At 32.1% G+C, this 11,015-nt stretch overlaps 1 non-coding gene across 1 annotated transcript; it reads left to right on the top strand.

Annotated features, from left to right (window-relative positions):
- The first annotated feature begins 390 nt into the window (after window positions 1–390).
- LOC136201696 (small nucleolar RNA R71) lies at window positions 391–497 on the top strand. The gene has a single exon (XR_010674039.1). It is a non-coding gene; the product is annotated as a small nucleolar RNA R71 (small nucleolar RNA).
- The last annotated feature ends 10,518 nt before the right edge of the window (window positions 498–11,015 follow it).

The following is an 11,015-nucleotide window of genomic DNA, read 5'->3' as shown; positions in this document are numbered from 1 at the left end:
TTATACCCTGCATAATCACATTCTGCCTGTGCACCATTTCCCTGCTTAACTCCGGGACAGTTGATGCTAAAATGAAGGCCTCCATAAAAATCACAAATGTCATTGAATGGTGGTTCGTTATGGATCGAGGACACATTTATCTTGCCGAGCTGTCTAGCAAGCTGTTCTACCTGACTTGTTAATTTTGACACAACATCTTTATTTCCCGCTCTTTTTCCCTCACTTCTGGTAGAGTGCCAGTTATAACTCGTGCTCACTACTCTCTTAATAAGGTCGTACAAGGCCTGAGATTCCAGATCTTCGGGATTTCCATTGGCAATAGATTCGATCTGGATCTTATAGATGTTGGTTACCCCATTATAAAAGTTCTGCATCTGCATCCACATAGGAATGCCATGATTGGGTACTCTCCTTAGTAGTTCCTTGTACCTTTCCCATGCTTCAGCTAGTGACTCATCTTCTTCTTGCACGAAATGGGAAACCTTGTTTCTGAGCTTAATGGGTTGTCGTGGTGGGAAATATTTCATTAGGAACGCACTAGCCATTTCTTCCCAAGTGGTGATTGTTCCTGGTTGCAAGCAGTTCAACCAAGTCTTCGCATTGTCCCTTAGGGAAAAAGGAAACAACTTCAGTCTGATTACGTCGTCAGAAACGCCCCTGTTTGATCTGAACGTGTTGCACAGCGTGATGAATTCGAGAATATGCCCATTTGGATCTTCCGATTGGTATCCATTGAATTGTACGGCTGCCTACAACATTTGTATCATAGATGCTTTCACCTCGAACATGTTGTTCCCTTCGTTGGGTAACACGATGCATGACGAATGTCCTTCAGTGGTTGGTCTCGAATAATCTCTAATTCGCATGACAGGAGGGTTATTATTTTCTCCCTCTTCTTCCTGGTTTGGTTGAACTGGTTGTTCGGGTGGTACCCTTCCAGCCATTCTTCTCTGTCTTTGCCGTTCTCTCTGTCTTGCACGTCGAGTTCCCGCTCTGTTTCGTCTACATGTTCTCTCCAATTCGAGATCGATAGGAAAAACATGAGGTCCAGCTCTGCGCATAAACCAATAAAGATTCCTTCTGGCTGCACTATTTAGCGAACAGATTAAAAACACATTGTTTCACAGAAAAGTTCGTATAAACTTTGTTGCTTTCAATCCTCGGCAACGGCGCCAAAAACTTGTTGTCTCCTGAATGGACTCTAGCAAGTGTACTAGATACAAGTAATAAAATGATAAGTCCAGTATCGTATCCACAGGGATTGAGGATCAAAGTTTACAAGAAATACTTTGTAGAACAGGGTGTGTGGTGTGTGTCAATTCTTTAATTTGAGAGGTGTTGTTCAAACATAAACAAGATCAAAGCTTTAGTTGATTTCAAAGAGTACTTAATGATAAGAAAGCAAAACAGGTCAAGCACAGCAGAACATGTTACTTTCAGCCTTTAAACACCCTATTTATTCATGAATGACGTAAAGTGAAGTCAATGTCTCTGCTTTAATGCTCACTTAAGTCAACTCTCGTGTGTTCTTAAGATTCTAAGACGTACTACAACTTTAAGCGTCCCTAAAGTCGGTTCTTTCTTGCATTACGACCGAAACAACATTCCTATTTAAGAAAACCCTTGATACAACCTCCTGACATCTCTGTTTCGGGGTTGAATGCTTGATAAATAGTTCCGTGAAGATGAAAGCAGTTTCCTATCATGCATCTAACACTAACATACATGCTTTAAGAAATGGAGTTAAAAGTTTATCAAGCACAACATAATATATCATCATTCATTCATAAATAAGATAATAGAAGACTTACATAACCGGTCCTAACTGGCCAAACCCATTCAAAATGACTACTCACTCATAGTGAAGAGTGAATAGCCACCATTAATTCCACAGACCTCCATTGGAGGCGTCATCGTCCTAAGAGAGCTTCGCTTCTCTTCAAAAGTTCTAACTAAAACTGATTGTCTCAAAAGTAAAAGGTGTATCTTTTCCTTCCCTCGGCTACATCTATATAAAGGAAGAAAAACGAACCATGCTATTACAAAAGGATTGTTTTCCTACAGCTACTAATACTAGGGAATGATTAATTTAAGTTGACCCTTGAACACTCAAGGGGTGATCCATCTTTTCATCATGTTGCTTTCCTGCCTCCCTACGTACTCTGCGCCTGCCGCACCGCTCCTGACACTTGTCTAGTCGCTATCCGTCATCGGGTACACAGCGGAAATCCGCTGGATCAAAGGAAGCTCGACTCCTTATGGTTTGTTGCAAACAGGCTGTGTTATCGCCCATTTTGACTTAATCAATACAATCTGCATAAAACACTTATAAGTCCATATGTTTCGGAATATTTTGCCTGAAATGCACATAAAATGTTTATTAAAATACTATTTAATTATAATCATATTCATGCCCAACAATAGCACTAATTGAAAAAAAAATATACTTTAGTACATATTTGCTATTCGATTCAAAATGTCTTAAAATATTTTAAAAAAAAACTTCTAATGCTAAGTATATCGACGATTACGAGGTGTCAATTGACATCTACGATCTGTCAGCTTGAAAACGATCTGCTGCCTCTACTCTACCTATAAAATACAGTCTTTTTTTCTTTATTTTGCACCAATTGCATATCAATTTGTTCTAAAATTCGGTGAAGTTTTTGAATTTTTTGTAATTTAATAATAAAATTGGAGATTAATATTTATAAATTCGGTGAAGTTTTTGAATTTTTTTTGTCTAATTCGTACAAAAAAAAACCTTATATTTTTTATTTTTTTTCACATCCCAACATATATTTGTGATTTGTTACTGATAAAATAACGCTTGTGTGAAGTGTAGATGACAAGATTCTAGACCGAGAAGACAGTTTGATGAATTATTGCTCAAATTGATCCAATTTATCAACGTTAGGGGTAAAATTGCTTTTGGCTTCCAACATTACGAATAAAATTGCACCATTTTAGATATTAGGGGTAAAATTGCTCTTGACCCAAAACTTAATAGGTATTTTTGCACCTTATCAAAAGCCCACAAGGAAAAACGGCGTAGTTTTGAAGGGAACCAAAACGACGTCCTTTTAGAAAAAAAAATTGTTTATTTTTTCGGGACGGGGGGGGGGGGGCAAATGCCCCCTTTGACCCCCTACATCCGCCCCTGACTAAGATAATAAACACACTCTTCTGGTTAGCAACTCAAGGTATAATATTATAGCAAAAAGGCACAATAATATTAGCTTTAGCCTTAGTTGAAATTATCATATATTAATATAAGATCTATCATTGGGTTTTAGACACCTAATAAAATGATGATTGAATCTACATCAAAAACTCGAAGCATAAAACACTGGATTTCTCAGATGAAACTACCTTAGCTTGTGGAAATATTCCACACCATGAAGAATGTCATAGAAAGAAGAACATAACAAGTGATATACTAAAAAAACTGTTCATCAAAAGTAAAACCTGAAATTTCAAGAAGCACCAATTACCAGATTGAAAATAGAAAAAAAAAAAGTATATCATTTATTTCTATTGGCAGAAAAGGGAATCAAGTACTAAAAGCAGTTAAATTCAGCTGACGATTATAATAATTTCATGTATATTATCTATATAACAATATTTGAATCATTTAAGAGACATAAAATGCAGTCCAAGTACCTTAGCTCTACATCAATTAGGCCAAGATAAAAAAAAGCGTGGACAAAGGTACCTTAGCTTCACCCTTTATATATATATATACCACATCTTCAACAGGGAAAGTCTAACATGTATGCATAGTTACCTTTATTTAGTTTTGGAACAAAAGAGTTTCTATATATCCCTTGTTTTCAAGAATTATAAATGTGGAAGGATATATCAGATAAGAAAATTACATATTATATAGTGCTCTTGCCACTCAACTCAAATTTTACCACTAATTTCCTCTGAGGTTTATAATTGCTTTATATATGCACAAAAGCTACAATTGCAGTGAAAAATAAACTATGAATTAAACTAAACAATACAAAACGATCCCCTATCCTTGAAGTTTCATCAAATTTACAATTCAGAAGGTCTTGAGAGAAAAAAAACTAGGCAATAGATCTAAGGAAACCGTAGATGTTACCTCTGCTTTACCTTCATACACATGTGATCTTCTACATTGAGAGGTTAATTATCAGATTTGCCACCCACTTTTTTGTATCTCCAAGAGCATGAACATGGAAACCATGAAAGCCTGGCTTTAGCACAGAAAAGCTTCTAGTTACAATGGTTGGACCTGAAGAAAAATCAAATTTAAGATCATTACATAAAGAAGGATTAGCAAAATTAACTTCAGGCTAAAATCCCAAGAATGGTAGAATATTGTCTCCGTCTTGGGTAAAAAATAGTCCTTTTGACAACTTCACTACTGCCAAGAACAACATAGTCTTCACCCACTGTTCTATGTGATCTAAATAGGATACAAGCTAACAACTACATATACACCATTGCTAAGTATATAAAATCATATTTAAGAACATGGAGGGTGTAAATATGCAACACATATATGCTATGAACTGCCACTTTTGCGGTTTTTTGCCTTATTGACGAAGATGGACAAAAGGGCAGTCACAGACTGGAGTGGAGTAATTGTTTGCAACATGAGAAAGTCCTATGTGGCATATATGCTATAAAAACAAGCAGAGCTGTCAGAGGCTGTGTCCTATGTGGCATCTTCTTTCTTTTTTAACAGTCAAGGGCTCTTGATCTGCAAGCAAGAGGTTGAAAACTAGGAGTGGTTAATCTAAAAAACATGAACACAAGAACCTGAGGTTCACTATGCAATTAACTTATTGTGCCATGATCTATGAAGAATAAACATGGAGAATTGGGATTTAGGTTGAGAGGAAATTATCAGAATCAAGATTTTATTTTACAAGTCCTTGAATTTGACTATCCTTTCTTTTATTTTAATTTTCTTTTATTTTAATTTTTGGGCCTATGAAGGAGAATTTTGATATAGAATAGTTATTTTCAAGTATGAAAAAACAATAATAAAAGGATCTATGTACTGTAAGGGATTTTTTTATAAATGAGCTGTACAGTTTCTTCACATTTGGTAATGGGCAGAATTTCTTAATAAATAAGGTCTCTCTCTCACAATTCTCATCAAAGCTAATAGCTCAAGGTCTCTCTCTCTCTCTCTCTCTCTCTCCCAGCAATTAAGCACTCCTGAGGTAAGTATCTTTCCACAATTTCTTTTTATGTTTTCATGTCTTTCCACAAAACTGTTTCAGAGAGTGTTTTTACAAGACCATTGTTTTCCACAATTCAGCACTCCTGAATTTTGTTGTCTTTCAAACTTTTTGTTAAAGTTTCACAGACTGATGACACAGTTTTCCATTACCCTTTACAAAAAGATTTTGTTAAAATCAAATCAACAACATGTATGACATCTGACCTTGAAGATTGGATCAGCATTGTTTGACATAAAGCTAACTCCGATCAAATAGATGTTTAAATGTCAATTCTTTTGTTTTCTGGTAAGTCCATCTGATCTTGAAGATTAGATCAGAGTGTTTTCACACACAAATAAATGAGATCAAATAGTGTTTTTACACAAACAAAAACTTTGAAGACTGATGCATGAATGGACACAGTTAAAATCGTAATCATTCTTCTGCACATTATTTTTTGGCTTAATCTAATATTACTGCCAAATCAGTTTTTTATTTTAATATTGTTTTTGAATCCCTAATTTTGGTTGCTTCTTTATTTTTTAACTTGACAGTAACAGTTACTATATATTCTCTCACTTAACACAGGAACAAAGGGTAATGGACAGTTCATAATCTACGAAATATGAGTTCATTATTTTAATATTATTTTTGAATATCTCTTCTATCCTAAATTTGGTTGTCGTTGTTTTTTTTGTTTTTTTTTTTTTTTAACTATGACAGTAAAAATTGCTACTATATATTCTCGCTCTTCTCTCACCTGCTTGAATTTTCATTGTTAAATAAACGCAGAAAAAAGGGTAATGCATCAGTTTATAATCTGAAATTACAGACAAATTAGTTTATTAATTTAATATTATTTTTTAATCATTTCTTATACTGCCATTTGATAATTTTGCTTGAATTTTCATTTAATCATATGAATAAACACAGGAAATGGATCATGAATCATCTAAGAAATATGGGTTTATTAATTTAATATTATTTTTTAATCATTTTTATACTTCCATATCACTTTATTACAGCCATATGAGTTTAGTTTTCAAACATTTTTGATAATTTTGCTTGAATTTTCATTGTAATATAAACACAGGAAATGGATCATGAATCATCTTATGTTAGATCAGGAAACCGAGATGATGCAAGAAATATGGACTTGAGCTTGAAACTGGGTTTACCGTATCAAAATGATAATCAACAACAACATGTTCTTCCTGCTCCCAACTTTAACTTCATTAATCCCTTTACTGCTCATCAGGTATTAATAACTACTGTTTACTTTGATTGAGTGAGGATAATTTATTCATGAATCTAATGATACAAGTAGGCATTACAATAAACTAAAATTGTAAAAAAACGTGAAATTCTTACTTTTTGAATTACATTTATCAATTGGTGCAAAAATATATAAACAAAACATTGGCCTTTCATGAATAATGTTCGAAATTTATCTAATTTAATTAAATTAGCACATTAGATCAAGAGTTCTTTGATCAGAGTTGTTTACATATCAATTCTTTTGTTTTTTTGGTAATTCTCCATCTGATCTTGAAGATTAGATCAGAGTATTTTTCACAGAAAACCAACTGAGATCAAATAGTGTTTTTACAAAACCAATGTTTTCTGTGAGTATGATGAATTTTGTTTTCATTCAAACAAAAACTTTGAAGACTGATGCATGAATGGACACAGTTAAAATCATAATCATTCTTCTGCAAATTATTTTTGGCTTAATCTAATATTACTGCCAAATCAGTTTATTATTTTAATATTGTTTTTGAATCATCTCTTATACCCTAATTTTGGTTGTTTCTTTCTTTTTTAACTTGACAATAACAATTACTAGATATTCTCTTTCTTGATAAATTATTATATATTCTCTCACTTAACACAAGAACAAAGGGTAATGGATCAGTTTATAATCTAAGAAATATGAATTTATTAATTTAATATTATTTTTGTATCATTTTTATACTGCCATATCAGTTTATTACAGCCATATGAGTTTATTTTTCAATCATTTTTGATAATTTTGCTTGAATTTTCATTGTAATATAAACACAGGAAATGGATCATGAATCGTCTTATGTTAGATCAGGAAACCGAGATGATGCAAGAAATATGGACTTGAGCTTGCAATTGGGTTTAGCATATCAAAATGATAATCAACAACATGCTCTTCCTGCTCCCATGTTTAACTTCATTAACCCCTTTACTGATCATCGGGTATTAATAACTACTGTTTACTTTGATTGAGTATATTTTATTCATGAATTATATATTAAGAATTTCAATTATTAAGGAAAAAAATAACCAACTAAAAGCTATGAAGCACGGCCACGTGTGCGGACACGGCAAACGGCATTTTTAGAAAATATGAGACACGGGTGCGGCGGGGATACGACAAATTTTATATAATTAATTATATATATTAGATATAAAAATATATAAAAAACTTGATAAATCACAAATAAATCATTCTCTAATCCATAAAAAAAACATCCATAATAATATAAGTCATTAATTCATCACAAAAACAATATCTACTACAAATCAAATCAAACAAAGAACTAAACAAGATCGCAGCACATGAGAAGGAAGAACCGAGGAGAGAAGAAATTGTTTCTGATTATTTCCAAGCAAAAACGAAATCGTGATGTTGATTTGCGCAGGAAGAGATGGAATCACGATTTGCGCAAGGAATGAGAGAAGACCTAATTTAATTCGTGCGATATATACACATGTGAGATTATGATTTAGGTTTTTTGGTAAACTGTATAATTAATCCTTAAATTTAATAATTTTTTTTTATAAAAAAACAATAATTTTTAACTTTTTTTTACCCCAGCCGAGTCCAGATCCAAGTCCCCCCGTGTCCCACTTTCTGGCCGTGTCACCACCGTGTCACGCCGTGTCCGGCCGTGTCCCCGCCGTGTCCCCGAGTCCGGCGAGTCCGACTCGGCCACGGCGACCCTGTGAAAGTGTCCATGCTTCATAGACTAAAAGTTTATTACCATAAAATTTTCAATTATTAAGTATTTTTGTTATCGTTAATTAAGAATCGGGATCAACTGAATGACCGGTATCAAACCATCATCCAGGAAAATATCAGTTCGATAGTTGAGGTGAGCACATGTTTTGTGCTCACCGTGCATCTGCATATATTACTCAGATGTTGTCAAAAATCAATCGGTCAAAAAACCGAAAAGATCAAAAGGTCAAAGGTTTAATGTTCAATCGAGATTGACAAAATTTATAAATAATATTTTATTTTTTTTAAATAGTAAAATACTATTATTTTTATAAAAATTATACTAATCTAATTAATAACTATTAGTGATTTGGTTTCAAAAAATAACTATAGTAAAACCTCGATAAATAGATGTCATTGGACCAGAAAAAAATATTCATAAAGCGAGATTATTTATTTATCGATAAATGAATAAATTATTCATTTATCGATAAATCAATATTTATTATTTTATAGATAATTTTTCATTGTAAAATACATACATTGTATGTGGTAAGAAAAAGAGGTTTTTCAAGCAATGGTCACCTTAAACAACTACCAGGGCCGGCCCTGGGCTATGAAACGCGGGGCGCCCGCCCAGGGCCCATAATATTAAGGGGCCCAAAAAATATTTTAGATTGTACATATATAAAACCGAGATGCATAAGTAACACAAAAATGAACTAGTTCAATTGGTATAAGTGAGTGGCTTATGATTCTAATTAAACTTTTGTGGTTAGAGGTTCAAACCTCCTCCTCATTTTTTTTATCATTATCAAATGTCGGTGGTTTTCACATGGTCGACCAAGTAAATTTGGTCAGTTACCATTAGATCTATAAGGTGTGAATCTAAGCCTTAGGATGCTTTTAATCTCCACCACATGATTTTAATAAGCTTAAATCTAACGGTGACTGACCAAATTCACTTGGTCAGTCACTGACCAGGTGAAAATTACTGATCAAATGTTTTTTCCCTTCCCACCCCATTTTATCACCATCATTTTTTTTGTTTTGTTAAATCAAAACTAGCTTTTGACCCGTGTGATGTACGGATTCATCTTAATATATAAATATTAATAAAAATATAATCACATAATTACAATTAATGACATAAAGGTGCTATATAGATTAAATATTATTATTTTATTTTCACATTTACTTTAAATAATCTTTTTATAGATAAATATAATAATAGAATTAAAATTAATATATTATATATTATATTATATCTTTTATCAGTAAAAAATGAGGAAATGACACTTCATCTCAATCGTTACTATTTTAGATTATATATAGATATAGATATGCAGAGAATTAGAGAGATTTTAGGGATTAATTTAAATTCTGTAGAACTTTTAGATATAGTACGGATAAAATAATCTTTTTATCAGTAAAAAAGGAGGAAGTGACACCTCAGTTCCATCGTTACTGTTTTATATTATATATAGATATATAGATAATTAGAGAGATTTTAGGGATTAATTTAAATTCTATAGAACTCTTAGATATAGTACGGATAAAATAATCTTTTTTATAGATAAATATAATAATAGAATTAAAATTAATATATTATATATTATATTATATTTTTTATCAGTAAAAAAGGAGGAAGTGACACCTCAGTTCCATCGTTACTATTTTATATTATATATATAGATTATCAAATTTATTTATGTATTCAATAAAAAAAATAACCATTTAATCTTTTTTAAAAAATATTATTATCTCATTTCAATTTTTTTTCTTAAATTTAATTGTCAAAATACATATTACTCTGTAAAAAACAAAGTAAGCATAACATCTACCTGAAAAATAATATATTTATAACAAATAACATAATTAAACTCTGAACTTTGGCTGTATTAAGGATTAAACCCCTGATCATTTATTTTTTCATATTGAATCTTTGATCATTGATTCTATTATGGATTAGACCCTTATTTAACTTTAGAATCGCCAAATCGATCTTCTCATCTCCTAAACTCGATGGAAAAGTTAAATAAGGGCCAAATCCATAACAAAATCATGATAAAGGGCTCAATGTGAAAAAATAATCGATCAATGTGACATAAATACTTGTTATTTTAGTACATAAATAATTCTAGTTAGTATACTTGCTACTATTGAACTACCAATTTAGCTTTTATGTAGAAAATATTGCAATTTTAAATAAACTTTACGAGTTGGTGCAATTTCAAGCCTAGTTGATTAAAAATGAGTTCTTTTCATTAACATGAAATGTGCAACTTCAAACCATATTGAGTGACCAGAACAATGAAGGTTCGAGCGAGGATAGAACAAGAAATTACATATAAAAACCCTCATTTTTGTCAATTAAGCTCGAAACTATACCAATTGATAAATGTTAGGCTTAAAATTGCACTATTTTATGCATGAACGCTGATTGCTCTCTCCTAATAACAATATGATTGAATTTGTATCTTATCCTTTGTAATAATAATAAAAAAATCATCTGACCTACAACTTAAAAAAAAAGTAGAATGTATATATGGAGGGCCCAAATTATCATCTTGTCCCGGGCCTCTAAAAGGTCAGGAACGACCCTGACAACTACTTGCTACAACATGAGCAAAATATACCAGAAGCAGTGGCGAATCCAGGATTTGAGGGAGCGGAGGGCAAAATTCTAGGTAAAAAAATTTTAGACAAAACATGTAAAATTGTTCAATTTTTTATGACAAAAAATGCAAAATTGTTCAATTTTTTGTGACGAAAAATGCAAAATCGTTCAATTGTCATGCATTATTTTCATGATTTTTTTTGATAAAAAACGTAAATTA

Source organism: Euphorbia lathyris, chromosome 7, assembly GCF_963576675.1.
Source record: "Euphorbia lathyris chromosome 7, ddEupLath1.1, whole genome shotgun sequence".
In the NCBI taxonomy this organism is placed as follows: domain Eukaryota; kingdom Viridiplantae; phylum Streptophyta; class Magnoliopsida; order Malpighiales; family Euphorbiaceae; genus Euphorbia; species Euphorbia lathyris.
Note: the sequence above shows the minus strand (reverse complement) of the source record. Positions and strands in the feature narration are given on the sequence as shown.